General features: G+C 38.5%; 1 protein-coding gene across 7 annotated transcripts in view; it reads right to left on the bottom strand.

The window, feature by feature from the left end:
• Positions 1 to 18,386, bottom strand: part of KLF12 (KLF transcription factor 12) — a 527,148-nt gene that overhangs the window by 307,772 nt on the left and 200,990 nt on the right. For 2 of the 7 annotated variants that reach the window (XM_023726731.1, XM_023726732.1), the window contains exon 3: positions 7,926 to 8,027. The exons of 4 other annotated variants lie outside the window; for them this stretch is intronic. The gene's annotated coding sequence lies outside the window, so the exon portion shown is untranslated. Of the gene's footprint in view, positions 1 to 7,925; positions 8,598 to 18,386 lie in introns of those variants that run through there. One more of the 7 variants, XM_023726730.1, reaches the window with a different exon arrangement.

Genomic DNA, 18,386 nt, shown 5'->3' with positions numbered 1-18,386 from the left:
CTTTGGTGAGTGGCATCTGGGGTCTTAAAAGCTTGCAAGTGGCCCTCTAAGATGCATCAATTGGTCCCAACCACCTGGAATAAAGGAGAATGAAGAACACCAAAGACACAAGGAAAGCATTAGCCCAGGAGACAGAAAGGGCCACATAGACCAGAGACCTCATCAGCCTGAGACCAGAAGAACTGGATGGTTCCTGGCTACCACCAATGATCGCCCTGACAAGGAACACAACAGAGAGCCGCTGATGGAGCAGGGGAAGGTGGGGAGCAGAATTCAAACTATAGTAAAAAGACCAGACTTAATGGTTTGATTGAGACTGGAGGAACCTCGGGAACCATGGTCCCTGGACTCTCTGTCAGCCCAGAACTAAAACAATTCCCAAGGCCAACTCTTCAGACAAAGATTGGACTGGACTGTGGGACATAAAATGATATTCGTGAAGAGTGTGCTTCTTAGCTTAACTAGATATGTGAGACTAAATGGGCAGCATCTGTCTGGAAGTGAACGAGAAGGCAGAGAGGGTTAGGAGCTGGCTGAATGGACACGGGAAATCAGGGGTGTAAAGGAGTGTACTGTCACAGTACAGGGAGAGCAATTAGGTTCAGATAACAATGTGTGTGTAAATTTTTGTATGAGAGACTAACTCGAATCGTAAACTTTCACTTTAACTACAACAATAAAAAGAAAATTGTCACCCAGTGTATTTGTTATGTATTTGACTACATACAATTAAATAAACAGTGGAACAGTCACTGTTATGGCAAAAGAGAAGTTATCAGAAGGAGATGTGTGTGCATGTATTTTGAATCACATGTCCATGGAAAATGTCTAACGGTAAAAACAGAATTGCAAGTTTTGAGTCACTGTGGACTCTGCCTTGACTGACCTTAACTTTTCGGTTTCCAATTTTAGAATGTATTATATAAACATTAAAAATAGTTTTAAGTAATAAACTTTACTACTTACTTCTCCTAACAGCGTAGATCATTCAATAATGTATTGGGAGGGTTTATTGTTATCAATCATCTTTCAAGCTAAAAATGTGTTCATCAACATAATTCCATTTCTATATATGGAAAAGTCTTTTGATAAATTATTACTTGTTACGATGCTAATCAGGAACCCTGGCAGTACAAATGGTTGACCATTCAACTGCTAACTGAAAGGTCGGCAGTTTGAACCCACCAGCAGCTCCATGGGAGAAAAGACCTGGCAATCTACCCCCTTACAGATTTCAGCCTAGGAAAACCCACAGGTTCACTACGAGTCTCAACTAACTTGACAGCACACAACAACAATATAATGTTAATAATACTAACAGATTCATATATAAGAATCCATATACTACTTGGGTTGTAAAATCTGGTTCTCTGGTTGATCATCTCAAATACCAAGAATTGGAAAATGATGCCACCCCTCAATGACAGACAGGAAGAAAACACAGAACTCTGTGATTATGAGCAGGAATCTATTAAGCAGTATTCATTTTTGAACTTATTTTCACCATTTATTATCAGTGAAGCCAACAAAGAGGGACTAACTTAAAATAGCTGACAGACCCTTCCTAAAGTATTGTTACAAATATCCAATGTCTACTTTTATGCAACTTAAATCTTTAATCCAAATAGGAGACAAGGAGAAAGTGATCTGTGCTATGGTATAACTCTCTACGAGGAAATCAAGGTACCCACACCTACCTCAATTGTAGACTAGGTGGCAGACATACAAGAAGTCTGCAGGAAAACACAAGTATTAACTGAGCAGATCCATACAACAATGAGCTTCTTGTTTTCTTACTAGCTGTTACCAACAAGTAATGTAATATGGTGTCTTCCATTGTATACTGCACAGGTCAGAGAACACAGCAGCTAGCTCCAAACCAAGACTGGCTAGATTTGTTCTGTTTTCCAGGAAAAAGGGCATTGGAAATAGTGAAACGACCCTTGAATTTCAGAACCACTCTATAAGAATCTTAGTTAACCCTAGTTTTAGTGTATAATTAAATTTTCATTACAGTCCTCCAGGCTGAAAGGATGGATATCTGAGGCATGTCTGTGACCCATCTGTGATGAGCCAGTGTGACTGGTCTACCATACCAGATGAAAGCCTTTGCCTTAGGATTGAATGCTCTCAACATGGTTCAGGTTAAAAATATGTATAAATGTCTTAGGCTGGGTTCTCTAGAGAAGCAAAACCAGTAAAGTGTATAAATATATATAGACAGAGATTATATCAAGGAAACAGCTCACGCGATTGCAGAGGCTAGAACGTCCCAAGTCCGTAGATCAGGGTAGAGGCCTCTCCCACGTCACACAGCTGCAGAAGCCGGCAAGCCCAAGATCAGAAGGTTGGAGAGCAGGGCTCCCACTCACAGGCTGTGCAGATTGACGAATCCCAGGTTCGGCAGATAAGCTGACAGCTCAAGTCCCAAGAACGGGAGATGAGATGACAGGAAGCAGCCACAGGATCCAGAGAGAGCAAAAAGCCAGAACATCTGCTTATATACAGATTCGGGCCACACCCGCAAGGAGACTCCCTTTCATCTGACTGGCTACTCACAGTATATTCAATCATGGGAGTGATTACATTAAAACACGGAGAATCACGGCCCAGCCAAGTTGACACACCATCTTAACCATCACAATAGATAACTGCAGGGCTGTGACTCCAAGCACCATCATAATCTTTATACTTTAATACATAAAAGCTACTATCATTAAAAGTATGAAATCAATGTCATTGAATTGTACAAGCAGAAACTGTTGAATTGCTGTATGTTCTGCTATGTATATTCTCAACAACAACAAAAATAAAACAATTTTTTAAAAAAGGGTTGTTCTGATACTAAGCTACATGTATAGACTGACGTATGAGCTTGAGATTGTTCTAACTGAAAATCAGTCTTATTAGGCAAATATTTTGGAAGATGATATTTGAATATGAAAATTGGCATTTTAGCTACTATTCTCAGCATTCTTAGCAGTCTAAACTTGAAAGTTCTAAGAAAAAACAGTTATTATCTTAAAGGCATGTTGTTATGTCACCTGAGCTTTCGAAGTGACTTAATATTAATAAAGGCATTTGTAAGGGAAGAAAAAAAGTACATTTTCCCAAGACAGTAAGTTTCTCACATACTTATTTTCATTTTAGATGAAAGACTCTACAGTGGAAAACATTTCAATTAAGTCCCCATAAGAAGTATTTTCTTTTAAAAGCACAATTTATTTTTTGATGGTCTATTTCTTCATTCTTTCTGAAAAGTTAGAAATTGTATCAACCTGATTTTTCCAACTAACACACACAGGGAGTGCAGCCTCTACATACCTCTGAACAGTCCTATACAAAGACAGATTGATGGGGTTTGCAGATCAGGCAGAGGCGATGGATGGGGACCTTGATTGTCACCCATTCAAAGACCTTGCACTTATATCAACATGGTGACTGATGATACTCACAGCACCCCATGCACATAGGAATGCTGTGGAGGCTGATTAAACATCCTTAGGGAAGCAGACACAGAGAATACTCGTGCACACAATTCCACAATGCTCCAAACTCCTGTTCGCTTTCTCACTATTCCTCTTTGCATTTTCAAACGAGAACAAAATTATTAAAATTTCCCACTGTCACTAAAAGACATGAAGTAACTGGAATTTGGGAAGGGGAAGAGTCATAGTTATTAAGCACCTTTTAAAACATGCTCTTCAAGCTAGGAAATGACCATCTCATGCCAGTGGGCTATCTTTTCCAAGTTCTAGTGCTGTGGCTGCAATATACATTAATTAAGAGCAGGCCACGCTCATTCTCTAGTGGGTAGGGCTGTAAACGGTAGGGCAATTTGGCAGAAAATACCAAAAACCATAAAAATACACATGGCTTTAGTCTAGCAATTCTAACTCTTGGAATTTATCCTAAGGTAATAAATGAGGATGTGCAAACGAATATTTATTTCTCTGCTGTTTATAATCACTAAATCTTGGAAGCAACCTAAATGTCCAAAATTAAAATAGTGGTTAAATAAATTTTCATAGACCATAATATAAATACAACATGGGATTACTTCAAAAGATGTAGAAATGTGTCCACTGGCATGCACAAACTTTCACTATGCATTCTTAAGTAGAAAAATAAAAATACAAATAGCATATCTGAAGTGATCTTATATTCAAATTATGGTTATTGTTGTTGTTAGGTGACAGTTCCAATTCATAGTGACCCAATGTACAACAGAACACTGTCCAGTCCTGTGCTACCTTCACAATTGTTGCTACATTTGTGCCCACTGTTGCAGCCGCTGTGTCAATCCATCTCATTGAGGGTTTTCTTTTTTTCGCTGACCCTTTACCAAGCATGATGTCATTTTCCAGGGATTGGTCCCTCCTGATATAACATGTCCAATATAAGTGAGATGAAGTCTTGTCATCCTCCCTTCTAAGGAGCATTCTTGCTGTACTTCTTCCAGGACAGATGTATTCATTCTTCTGGCAGTCCACTGTATATTCTTCACCAACACCATAATTCAAAGGCATCAACTCTTCTTCAATCTTCCTTATTTACTGTCGAGCTTTAGCATGCATATGAGGTGACTGGAAAGACCATGGTTGGGTAAGGTGCACCTCAGTCCTCAAGGTGACATCTTTGCTTTTTAATACTTTAAAGAGGTCTTCTGCAGCAGATTTGTCCAATGCAACGGGTCTTTTGATTTCTTGACTGCTGCTTCCGTGAGTACTGATTGTGGATCCAAGTAAAATGAAATCCTTGACAACTTCAATATTTTCTCCGTTTATCATGATGTTGCTTATTGGTCCAGTTGTGAAGATTTTTTCTTTAGGTCGAGGAGTAATCCATACTGAAGGTTGTCATCTTTGATCTTCATCAGTAAGTGCTTCAACTCTTCTTGGCTTTCAGCAAGCAAGGTTGTGTTATCTGCGTATTACAGGTTGTTAATGAGCCTTCCTCCAATTCTGATGCTGCATTCTTCCTACAGTCCAGCTTCTCAGATTATTTGCTAAGCATGCAGATTGAATACGGTGAAAGGATACAACCCTGATGCATACCTTCCCTGATTTTAAACAACTTCAGTATCCTCTTGTTCTGTTTGAACGACTGCTACTTGGTCTGTGTACAGGTTCGTCATGAGCACAATTAACTGTTCGGAATTCCCATTATTCTCAATGTTATCCATAATTTTTTAGGATTCACACAGTCAAATGCCGTTGCATAGTCAATAAAACACAGAAAAGGCATTCAACTATGTGGATCCTAACAAATTATGGATAACAAATTATGGTAGCTCTACATTTCTAGTCTCTTATTTCCTTTTAAGTGTTCTGATGTTTCTCTAATTAGTATGAGTATATATTGTTTTGATAAAGAGAAAATACACCAAAACCTGTTGCCATTGAGTCAATTTCAATTCATAGTGACTCTGTAGGACAAAGCAGAACTGCCCCACAGGGTTTCCAAGGCTGTAGTGTTTACAGAAGCAAACTGCCACAGCTTTTCTCCTGTGGAGTTACTGTTGGGTTTGAACCTCCGACCTTTTGGTTAGCAGCCGAGTACTTAACCACTGTGCCACCAGGGCTCCTTACAAGAGAAAATAAGGGTGTGGGGGCAAACAACAATAAAAGTTTAAAAAAAAAAAAAGGTTGTCAGAGAGAAGAAACTAACTGAAAGAAAAAGGATTAGGAATGGGCTTTAGAAGGAATTCCTTACAAGTCCAATTGTGTGACTCTGAAATGTGTGGTCAACAGAGGTCATGGAATCTCTTTTTTTGGGGGAATTTGTAAGAAGAGGATAGCCACAACTCTCATTTGAGGAAAGTTTGAATGCAGTCCTGACCTCCATGGCCTCTTCCAGTTTCCTGTGCAAAAAGACTGGACTAAAATACAAATTTCACTCACTGTCACGAAGTCGTCCATTCCATAATCTGCTCTCGATCTTCCTACAGTCCTTTAACCTATTCAAGAGAAAGTAACCCTAATGTCTTACACCAGCATTAAGACGCAATGACCTTGAATTTATATGCCTAGCAATTTGCCAGTATTTTACTCAGGAAATAGAGTTGAATGTGAGTTAATATTCTGCAATGCACAATTGACTTCAATCAAACTGACTTTTCCATGTTACAGTAACTTGTAACTTGTAAGTAATTCTAGGCCGCCTAAATATTCCAAACTGCAGAAAGAAAGAAAGAAAATGTTAGTCCCTTTTTAAAATCTTATGCAAGTTTACGTATGAATTTTATAGCTAAAAATGTTAAAAAATGGTGACCAAAATAAATACCAGAATATGGTTAAAGATAAATCAAATGCTCAATTCTGACAAGTTCCTTTCCTTTAAAAAGGTCACAAAATTTGCTTTCTAGTGCTTCCTATGAATGCAAATTTAACAAGCCTGTAATTAAATACATTTTTATTTGGTAATCAGCTTTTCTGGCTTAGAAGAAAGAGTTGGAAGGTAGAGGCTGACAGCTAGAGGGGTTAAACCAAGAATGACCAATGACCATTTAAGATGTGGCTGTGCCAGCCACCAAAACTGAGAAAATGAGTTTGAATAAGTGCAGGCTGAGAGCCACGAAAATGCCAAATATGAAGGAATCAGCCAAGATTGGAATATACGGTCACATAACAGATATCAAACATAGTGGTGTTCAAAGCCAAAAGATAAAAGTGAGCAACGTGTAACCCCATTCTAAATCAAAGTTAAAAAAAAAAAAAAATACAACACAGAAAAAACAATAAAACATTTTTTAAAAAAAAACAAAAAACCTGCTGAGTCTCTGTTGCTTTCCTCCAAGGATAAGCTTTAAGCCATCGGCTTTGTAAGCAAGGTATCTGGCATAGATCACTCCCTCCTATAAACATTTGACTCAACTACAGCGGGTTTTCTGTTCTAAATAAGATTATGCAACCTTTAAGGGAGGTTATAAAGAATAGGAGATCTGGTGGCACAGTGGTTAAGTACTTGGCTGCTAACCGAAAGGTAGGCAGTTAGAACTCATCAGTAACTCTAAAGGAGGAAAGCTGTGGCAGTCTGCTTCCGTAAAGATTACAGCCTTGGAAACCCTATGAGGCAGTTCTACTCTGTTCCATGGGGTTGCTATAAGTCGGAATTGACTGGACAGAAACTGGTTTTTAAGTCTGATGGCACAATGGTTAAGTGCTTGGCTGCTAACCAAAACGTCTGCAGTTTCAACCCACCAGCAGCTCCACAGGACAAAAGACCTGGCTATCTGCTCCCCTAAAGATTTCAGACTAGGAAATCCTATGGGGCAGTTCTTCTCTGTCCGATAGGGTTGCAATTAGTTGGAATCAACTAGATAGAACACAACAAGGTAGGTTATATTATTCTCTAAGATGGAGCAAATAGTTTGCATTTGATTACTATCCTAAAGCTTGGAGGTTCAAACTCACCCAGTGGCACCACAGAAGAAAGGTCTGGAGACTGACTTCCGCAAAGACTACAGCCAAGAAAACCCTATGGAGCAGTTCTATTATAATATCTGGAGTCACCAAAAGTAGGAATCAACTCAATGGCAACAGGTTTCGTTCTGGTTTTGTATATTATTCTCTGCACCAAATGTCTGAGTCTTGTCTTTTTTAATGAGATAGTAAGCAGATCAAAAGAGAAGTCTGTACCTTCCACCAATAAGCTTCAGTTATACAGAATTCTTGAGAATATTATGTTCTGAAGAGTATTGTTTTCTAAATGGGTTAATCTCTTTTAACAGCAAACTTAAAAGAAAAAAAAATATGAACCACTTGGGATGGAAACATTCCTAATATATTTAAAATACACAGTAAGGGGTATAAGTTAACTTTTTCTTGATGACTCAGACTAATAATTATCAACACCAATGACTGTGCAACGCTGCACAAAGAGATAACTTCAGAGCCCACTGAAGTGTGTCTACCCCAAATGACCTGAAACCGTGGTGCTTCTTGAGTTCTTGTATCTGCATTCTATAGCCTGTTACGCTGTTACTTCTCAATATTGTGATGCTTTTTATAGAGCCTCCTTCTGCCCTGTGGTGGAATAAAAAGAATACTGGATTAAGAGTCAAGTGGATTTGGGTTACTATTTCTAGGCAAGTGACCTTGGATAAATCACTTAACCTCTTTGGTTTTAAGTAAGATGAGGAAATTTAACTAATTAATTCTTAAGGTCCTCTTATTTGCTAAGATGGTCAACTCAAATTTGCTGTTTCTCATCCGTTGTATATTTTGTTTGAAACCAGAAAAATAAGCTAGCTAAATTTGCATGGAAAGAAATATAAAATACATCCGAAGGATGAAATATTCTCTCTTGTAAGTGAAGTGGGTGTACCATGTGACATCTAGTTGGCTTCTGAGAGTCCTTGTGTATATAACTCCCAGTCATTGGAGGGGTCACAAATAGTTAAGGTTGCTGGTTAACTAAGGTCCTATTACTTAAATGTCACTATACGTCTGTCTGCCTCCACGTTACCCAATATTCTAAATGTAAAATAATTGATTTTTTTATATTCTTCTATTTGGACGTGTTATCAGGAGGGATCCGTCCCTGGAGAAGGACATCACGCCTGGTAAAATAGGTGGTCAGCAAAAAAGTAGAAGACCCTCAACACGATGGACTGACGCAGTGGCTGCAACGATGGGCTTAAGCATGACAACGATTGTGAGGATGGCACAGGACCAGGCAGTGTTTTGTTCTGTTGTACATAGGGTCACTACAAGTCAGAACTGACTCGATGGCACCTAACGACAACAACACCGTTTCAGGCCATCTAGAAGCATAATCTGTATATCTCATCATGTCTGCCATATCTATGTCTGTCAGTAAAGTGGTTGACTCTTAATTTGGGGACGTTCCTTGCGTTACAAAATGTCTGTTTAAATGACAGAATTTAATGAGGAAGTTTTCTAAAAGACAGTATATGTGAAAACATTTAATAAAACATTTGTTGTTGTTAGCTGCCATCAAGTAGATGCTGGCTCATGGTGTTCCTACGTGCAACGGAAATGTTGCTCAGTCCTGTGCCATCCTCACAACTGCCAGCATGTTTTAGTCTATCATTGTGACTATCGTACCAGTCCATCTCTCTGAGTGTCTCCCTTGCTATTGCTGGCCCTCTACTTCACCAAACATGATGTTGTCCTCTAGCAATTGATCCCTCCTGATGATGAATTCAAAGTAAGCAAGTCGGACAATGTTCTTTTAAGATCCTTTAGGTGTTGACTGGCTGATTTTCTGAAGTAGATTACCAGGCCTTTCTTCCTAGTCTGTCTTAGTCTGGAAGCTTTACTGAAACTTGTCCACCATGGGTGACCCTGCTGGTATTTGAAATATAGGTGGCATAGCTTCCAGCATCACAACAACATGCAAGCCACCACTGTACAACAGATTGACAGATCGGTCATGGTAATAAAACATAAAACAGTGCAAACGTAGAGAATACTTCTCAAACTCCTTAAAGAAAGGGAATTTAGTCATCTTTTTTTTTTGCAGTCCCTAGCACATGACTAAGGAGCTCAGGTAGTGCAATGGTTAAGCACTTGGCTGCTAACCAAAAGGTCGTCGGTTCTGACCCACCAGCAGCTCCACAGGAGAAAAGACCTGGAGATCTGCTCCCATAAAGATTTATAGCCTAGGAAACCCTATGGGGCAGGTCTACTCTGTCCTATTGGGTCTCTATGAGCTGAGGTCAACTCAACGGCACACAACAACAGCAGCAGCAGCACATGACTTCCTTCTGTTAGGCATCTGATATCATGGGAAGGAACCTGAAAACCCATACCTCAGTCTGGATCTCTTCTCAGATTCACACTCAACACTTTAGTTCCATCTCCATGCAGATAACCCATCTCCAGTTCCCACCTCTCTCCTGAGCTCTAGATCCCTAGACCCTCTCCTATTCTCTACTTGGATTTCCTGTAAACTAAAAAGTGTCCAAAAAAGTTTATGTACACTCCTCATCTTCCTGTTTTTCTTCCCACCCACACTTTTAAAAAAATCCAGTTCCTTTTTTTCTCTACTATTCTCTACACATGTTAATGATATCAGTATCTACCCAATCACCCCATGAGAAATCTAAGAGTCTCCTTTGATTTTTCTCACTTTATAATGAATTATCAGGTCTTATTAATACCACCTCATTAACATCTCTACACTCCAGCCCATGCTCACCATCTCAACTGCTGCAGCCTTCATACAGATCATCCTCTCTTAGCTGGAATATTAAACATCCCCTGACTCGCTTCCCAGCTGCCAACAATTTCCATTCCAGTCTTTTCTGATCATGAGCAATGAGATATATTTCTATAAAACGTATAGGTTCATGTTCTTCCCTGATAATATTTAAGAAAAAAGTCTTCCTGTCATTTATGGCAATGGTTCTCAAGTTTTTATGCTAGACAGAAGCTGGAAGGTACTAACTCGAGGACTGCTGCAGAGTTAGGACTCCAATGTGTACAGGGGGAAGGAGGGGAGGCAGTGGTGGCCAGGGAAAACGGATCAGAACTGATGACAGGAAGTGGTCAAAATACAAAGTAAAAAGCTACCTTCATAACAATTCTGAAGCACATTCTAGACAACTGTAACTTTAGCCAGTATAAATAAAGAACATTTACACTGGCAGAGTGACTTGACTATACGAAGATAGAGAAGTAAAAAAAAGAGTTAAAAACCCCTTGTTGTCGTTGTTAGCTGCCCTCCAGTTGGCTCCGACCTTATGTATAACAGGACATCTTCATGATCTGTTCTGTATGTTTCTATGACAATCTCAAATCCCATCCGGTATAGGACATTATTATGCTTTCAAAATATTTATGCATAAGTTGTTGCTGTTGAATCGATCCGGACTCATAGCGACCCTACAGGACAGAGGAGAACTGCCCCATGGGGTTTCCAAGGAGCGGCTGGTGGATTCAAACTGCCAAACTTTTGGTTAACAGCCTGAGCTCTTAACCAGCACTCATAATATGAACTTAGAAATATGTATACTTTTGTGAGGCTCTCTAACATTAACTAAGTCATAAGAAAGTTACTTAGAAAATTTGTGAACTTAGACATAGAACCATAGAAGCATGTAAAGTATTCAAAGAACGTAAACAACCTTTAAGTTCACTTTGACGCGGCATGCTGTGACACAAGAAAACAGAACATAAATCTAAACAACCTCCCTAGTCTCTAACCTTGAAGAGAAGATGCATCATTTGGCTACTCTTTAACCCTGGAGAAAAGAAATAACATACTAGTCTCTAACGTCACACTGGCCCTTGACGTGTGGAGCCAAGGTGAAAAATTCACATATAAACCCTAAATTTCTGCTCACTCACTGAGAGAAGGCAGAGATAGAACTGAGTTTCTATCCACTGTCACGGACCTTGGACTCTAGCTACAAGGGACCTTCGCCAAGTTCGAGTCATGGTTAAGCCTTCCTCCTGAGACCTCCTGCTAAAGGTAAAAACCTGAAATCTATAGATTTGGATTCTAACCACTGAACTAACATTGTGCTTGTAATTATCAATTCCAAGTCTCTGGTTCTAAATGAATGTTGTGAAGTCTTACTTGTGTGCCTTGTCATGAATACCTTGCAATAAACTAAACAAGTTTATGTACAACAAACCTGAATTTATCTATTAATTTTCTAAGATAAAATCCTACACAACATGATCCTTGGTATGTTTAAGTCCGTTCCTGTGGCTGCTGTGTCAATTCATCTCACTAAGGGTTTCCTTCATTTTTGCTGACCCTCTAATTTACCAAACATGATGTTCTTTCTAGAGATTGGTCTTTCCTGATGATGTCCAAAGTAAGCTTTCACTGGGTATTATATGCAGTTCTCTTCGATTTACCCTACATGTTTCTAAGGAAAGGAAAGCGGACAAACAGTCCCTAGAACTGCCACACTCCCTCAACAATTTACAACCACCAGAACGTTACACATTCCCTTCTACTCTTCAGAGCGTGCTCATACTTCACTGATCCTAGGAAGAATATTTTTCTTCCTTATTTGGTGACTGAGCTCCTACTCATTCTTCAAGCCCTAGTTCAAATACAGGTCTGAGAAGATTTCTCTACCTATACCAAGAAGAACTCGCTTCCTCCACTACATTCAGCTTCTCCCTAGATTTAAACTCCTCAAAGGCTGAGTACTGTGTATTGCCTCGGTACCCCCAGTCGTCAGCCTATTGCTAGGCATCAAGCATATCTATGGAACACGCTCAGTGAATCATGTGGAAGAGAAGGCCTTCCACTGATCTCAGTCAACTAACAACATGACTTTCTCAAAATCCTCCTCACAGGGCTATCACCAATTCCTCCTTTTAATGCAGTATACACACAAAGAGATAACATTACTGACATCAGCACAGATATGTTATTATTGTCAATCTGTTAGATATATATAAACTTACATCTGTACTTATCCATCTTTTGTTGTTATTATATACTGACTTATACTTACGGACCTGATTTAATCAAAACTTTACAAATCTCATAGTGCTTATTTAGGGTCAACAAATTCTTGTTAATGATTGACACTGGTTGGTACAATCAGAGTTCTTTGGTCCTTAATTTGATCTATATTTAATGCAGTTTTGTATTACACTAGGTCAGTCTGTGTCTTAGTTACCTAGAGCTGCTGTAACAGAAATACCACAAGTAGATGGTTTTAACAAAGAGAAATTTATTCTCAGTCTAGAAGGTTAGAAGTCCAATTCAGGGCGCCGGCTCCAGGGGAAGGCTTTCTTTCTGTGTCTGCTTTGGCGGAAGGTCCTTGTCATCAATCTTCCCCTGGTCTAGGAGCTTCTCAGGTGCAGAGACCCTGGGTCCAAAGGATGCACTCTGCTTGAGATCCCCATGTGTCTCTGCTTACTTCTCTCTTTATATCTCAAAAGAAATTGGCTTAAAACAATCCAATCTTGTAGATTGAGTCCTGCCTCATTAACATAACTGCCTCTAATCCTCCCTCATTAACATCATAGAGGTAGGACTTTTAACATATAGGAAAATCGCATTAGATGGCAAAATGTGGACAATCATACAATACTGGGAATCATGGCCTAGCCAAACTGATACACATTTTGGGGGGAAACAATTCAATCCATAACAGTCTGTCTTCCATAGGCCATGCCTTATTTTCTGTGTAGCACAGTGAGAGAACACAAAGATAGAATCAGATGATGAGGATTTAAACCACAGCACCAACACTTCCAAACTCTGTAACTGGTTTCTCATGCGTAAAGTGGAAATAATACGATCTACCTCACAGTATTTTTTAATTATGACTGATCAACGGGATGTGGCAAGGCATTTTATAAACTATACAGCATTATGCAAGTGTTGTTTATTTTTTTACCATATGTTTGTCCAATAATGACGTATTAGAGTTGAGTTGTACTAAATGTCTTAATTACCTTAGAACCAACATATGATTGAATAAGTTGCCCTAAGAACTCTGGTTTCCCTGGATTAATGTCACAGGGAATCTGAGTGGACTTCTTCAACCTGCTTCAGCTGGGGGAGCTCTTTAGTATATATACTTGCTTCCAGGTTGATGGGACTAATAACTTTTGCCAATTCCAACGTATGCCAACTAGCTATACACAGGAGCATTCTAACGCTACCCCCTCCCCACATGCATGCCCACTTCCACCTCCAAGAGGTACCAGACTGTTGGGACAACTTGGCTGCTAGCCTATGAAAATGTGGAAACACTGTAGAAACATTAGCCAGCAGAGTGCATACTGGCAGATGAAGCAAATGTTTAGGCTCTCCAAAATACCCAAATAAATCAGTTGTGTGTTCTAACAAATGTTTTCTCTGGAACGCATTTCCCAGTGCAGATGCTGTCAAAAGCACCCATTTTTAGTGGGTTAAATCAAGGGCTGGAAGCAGCAGAAGGGCATGGAATGTTTTTTAAACAAAATTGCACAACCTGCAAAAAATATGTTAACAGCAACTTGCTGAGAGCATCACTGAACAAAAATAGAAGAGTAGTTTAGGTTGTTAGTGGTTTTCAAAGTTATTTATTTTTTTTACCAATTGTAAATGTTAAAAGAATTATATACATAAAAACCATAAGATGAGAAAGTTATCAGAGAACTTGGCAAGGGATAAGAAGCTGGGCTATTTTTAAAAATATGTAATACAGGCAGTCCCCAGATTATGAACAAGTTCTGTCCCTAAGTCTGTCTTTAAGTCGAATTCGTATGTGAAGTCGGAACGGTTAGGTATGCTTTGTATCTAACATCATTTAGTCAAATGTCTGTCTTAATATATAGTATATAGTGTACCACTTTATGCATAAAAAAAATTAAAGAAACACTTCCAGATACACTAAAACATCTTTAACATAATAATACAGCAATAATAATATTTTGAAGCATGTCACAAAGTAGCACCCGTTTGTTATTACTAACCATTGTATGTATCTCGAATTTTTAATATAACAGGCTTTATGGGGGTTGTTTCATAACTCTGGGTTGTATGTAAGTTGGACATTCGTAACTCAGGGACTGCCTGTATAGCAATAAAATCATATGCCAAAATAAAAATAAAAAAGCAGATAAAATCAAGCAGGGAGTCAAGATGCTCTAGATTAAATTTCTAGATTTCAAAATTCTCATTTGATGAATTTCAAATTCAAGATTAGGTCCTAAACCACAACTACCAAGGCTTCCACCAGACTGAGTCCAGTACAACTAGATGGTGGCCGACTACTACCACTGACTGCTCTGACCAGGACCATAACAGAGGGTCCCAGACAGAGCTGGAGAAAAATGTAGAACAAAATTCTAACTCACAAAAAAAGACCAGACTTAGTGGCCTGACAGACTGGAGAAACCTCGAAAGTATGGCCCCCAGACACCCTTTTAGCTCAGTAATTAACCCATTCCCGAGGTTCACCCTTCAGCCAAAGATTAGACAGCCCCATAAAAGAAAACCAGACTAATGGGGCACAACAGACCAGGGACAAGGACTAGAAGGCAGGAGGGGAAAGGAAAGCTGGTAATAGGGAACTCAAGATTGAGAAGGGACAATGTTGACATGTCGTGGGGTTGTTAACCATTGTCATAAAACAATATGTGTACTAACTGTTTAATGAGAAACTATTTGTTCTGTAAACCTTCATCTAAAGTACAATTAAAAAAAAAAAAGATTAGGTCCTAGAGTTATATGCAATAAAAACACTGGATTATAGCAAAAGAGGGCAAACTATAAAAACAAGATGAAAAACAATTGTATTTATCAATCCCTTGTGTCTAATGTGAGGTGGAACAGAAAAGTCACGCTCCCACCTTTGTATTCCTTTACTGAATTCATTAACTTCTTTAGTATTGTTATATTAGCCTCTGCAAATATTTTTTGGTGTGTGTGTATGTTTTGTTTTGTTTTTTGGCCTACACTTTATGTCTTTTGCCTTCTAAATTAAAAAATATATATATTTTTAGTAATGCCCAAGGATACTTATATAAAACACATCACAGTTACCATATGGCAGTGTGCGTTAATTTTCTGTCAGTTAATGTGAATATACTTTATAGCATATGACTAAGGAAATAAAAATGTATAAGCATTAAATTTATCCAGATAACACTAAAATTAATCACTAACAAATGTTAGTATCCAAATATGGAAAATATAAAAGAGAATACAAGAATAATAAAGCAGATTATCTCCAAAGGAAAAAAAAAAGAAGTTGTTAAGGGTTATAATTAAACCTTTCACTTGCCAGAGACTTTTAACAGGCAACCAATCACAAACACATTTAAGGGTTTTTACACTGAGGTTGGAGTCAGGTGGTGCAAACGACTAAACACTCGACTACTAGCCGAAAGCCTGGCTGTTTGAACCCATCCAGAGGCGCCTCAAAACACGAGCATGGCAATCTGCTCTCGAAAGGTCGCACAGCCTTGAAAACCCTATGGAGCAGCTCTACTGTACACACATGGGGTCACCATGAGTCAGAAGAGACTCAATGGCAACTACCAACAACAATACTGTGGTTAAAAATTTGGAGAAGAGACATAATACAATCCAAATACATGAACTCCACTAACAAAATAACAGAGCTCTGATATGCTGCCAGCCTCTAATGCAGCATATCTTTAAGAGACAGGAGAACTATTGACTCCTGTTCTTAGGCAACAATGTAATTCATATATAATTCTGGGCTACATCACCTTTTTCCAGTTTAGTGCAGCAATCCCTGACAATATCATCCAAGAAAGGTAAAGTTATTAAAATGCAAACTATATAGCTGATTTGAGGTCCCTGATGAAGCAATGCATGGTGAATATTTCTCCTGAAGCTCAGAGCAAGGAAATTCCTTCTTAATTAACAGTGGCCAGATATGTTTCATCACCACTAAATTTCCAATAGATTGTGTACGACAACTTATGATAATAAGAATACTGTATTCATGGTGGTAACATGAATATAAATTAATATAGGTAACTGATTTTTTAAACTGAATTGACCAGATGATTTAAAAGAAAAAATAACATTTTGTTTTGTTTTTAAAGGTTTGTTTGTTTTCCACTTAAAAATGGACTGGCTATGCAACTTCACTGACCAAATCAACCAAATTTTTGGTGTTACGCAAGCAGTTTGAATGGAACAAATTGACTCTCAGGAAAAGAAATGCCAAGTTACGATGCCAAAGAAATCCTTAAAAATCTGGAATGTTTACTTTAAGAAAAAAAAGAAACAAACAATATTCATGAGTACATAAAACCACAGCAACCTGTTAAAAATAATGTGATTATCGTGTGAGAATTTTAAGACTGTTTTAACATGAGTTTGGATTAATAAGGGTAAAGAAACATTAACGATAAATGAAACTCCCCTCATTATCCTGATATATTTTCATTGTGAATGTCTATCAAAGAATCATGTGAGATCTGTAATACGGTCTTCAAAGACTGACAACCTACAATTAATGCCACTGATAAGATTATCAATACAACTGAGTAATAAGAATCATTTAGAATAGCATGGTGGTTCCTTAGTCATAGATGGTCAAGCGGATAATGCATATTATGAATATTTTCCTTAGAAGTCACCTCGATAGTAGTTGAGTTTGACACCAGTTGCATTTAAACATAAACATAATGAACAGAATGTGAAAGTTGATTTCGGGTTTCGGTGTAAACTTCATCAATTTCAGTTTGTTTTGATCATCTAGCAAGTCTGAGATGGAATTCACAGTAATCACAGCTCCAGTGGAACAACTTCAAACATAAATGAAATAAATAACTGGTAGATCGATACAAGGTGACAGGCTCCTGACTGAAATCTTGCCCTGGTGTGGCCCACCACTGCCCTTCTGCACTCTAAAGACTTAATGAATCACCAGAAGCACACTGAAGATTGTGCATGCTTTGCCCATGTAAGAACTGGATTTATTTCTGTACTGAAAAAGACTCACCACCCTCCCCCCTCCATAAGACAAATAAAATCAAGTAAAGGATATGTTTTTACAGAGTGCTAGACATTATGATTCCATGCAGCTTATGTACTTATTTTATAAATACAAAATCATTTTTAAATTGAAACACAAAGAATGACAGAAAATCAGGAAGTCAAATGAGAGAATATTTTAAAACCACATGCACCTTATAATAAGTTATTTCTATTTTTGTAAACCACCACCCGTCTGTCAGTTTTTCCCACCGTAGTCACCTTTTTATTGCTGTGATACTGGAAACTACACCACCGGTATTTCAGATACCACACAGGTCACTCATAGTGTATAGGTTTCAACAGAGCTTCCAGACTAAGAAAAACTAGGAAGAAAGGCTTGGCAATCTACTTCCAAAAATCAGCCAATAAAAACCTTATAGGTCACAACAGAACACTGTCCAATTTACTTGCTTTGGACATGTCATCAGGAGACATGAATCACTGGAGGAGGACATCATGTCTGGTAAAGTAAAAGACCAGCAAGGGTGAGGGAGACCCTCAGTGAGATGGTTTGGCACAGTAGCTGCAACAACCGACTAGAACACGCCAGCAATTATGAGTAGGATGCGGGACTGGGTGGCATTTTGTTCTGTTGTACATGAGAATGCCAGGAGTAGGAGCTGACGAGATGGTAGCTAACAACAATATTCTTGTAAAACAAAAATGGTGGAAGAGCAATATACAAACAGGATAAATGCAAAACCCATTTAGAATTTCTGAATTTATGTTTTACTCTGGGATATATGCAAGATGACCTTGCTATTCTAACACTAAAGATGCTCCTACTGACTCCAAAGTAATCTTAAGTATTTAAAATAATTACTCTGTAGAGTAAATTTCAGTTCTTTAATGAACAAAGATATATGCCACAGGGCTTCGTATCTGTCAAGAGGGAAGCCAAGGAATGGAACGTTTAACAGCACAACACTCCCTAA

The sequence above is a fragment of the Trichechus manatus genome, unplaced genomic scaffold, assembly GCF_000243295.1.
Source record: "Trichechus manatus latirostris isolate Lorelei unplaced genomic scaffold, TriManLat1.0 scaffold00013, whole genome shotgun sequence".
Lineage (NCBI taxonomy): Eukaryota > Metazoa > Chordata > Mammalia > Sirenia > Trichechidae > Trichechus > Trichechus manatus.
Note: the sequence above shows the minus strand (reverse complement) of the source record. Positions and strands in the feature narration are given on the sequence as shown.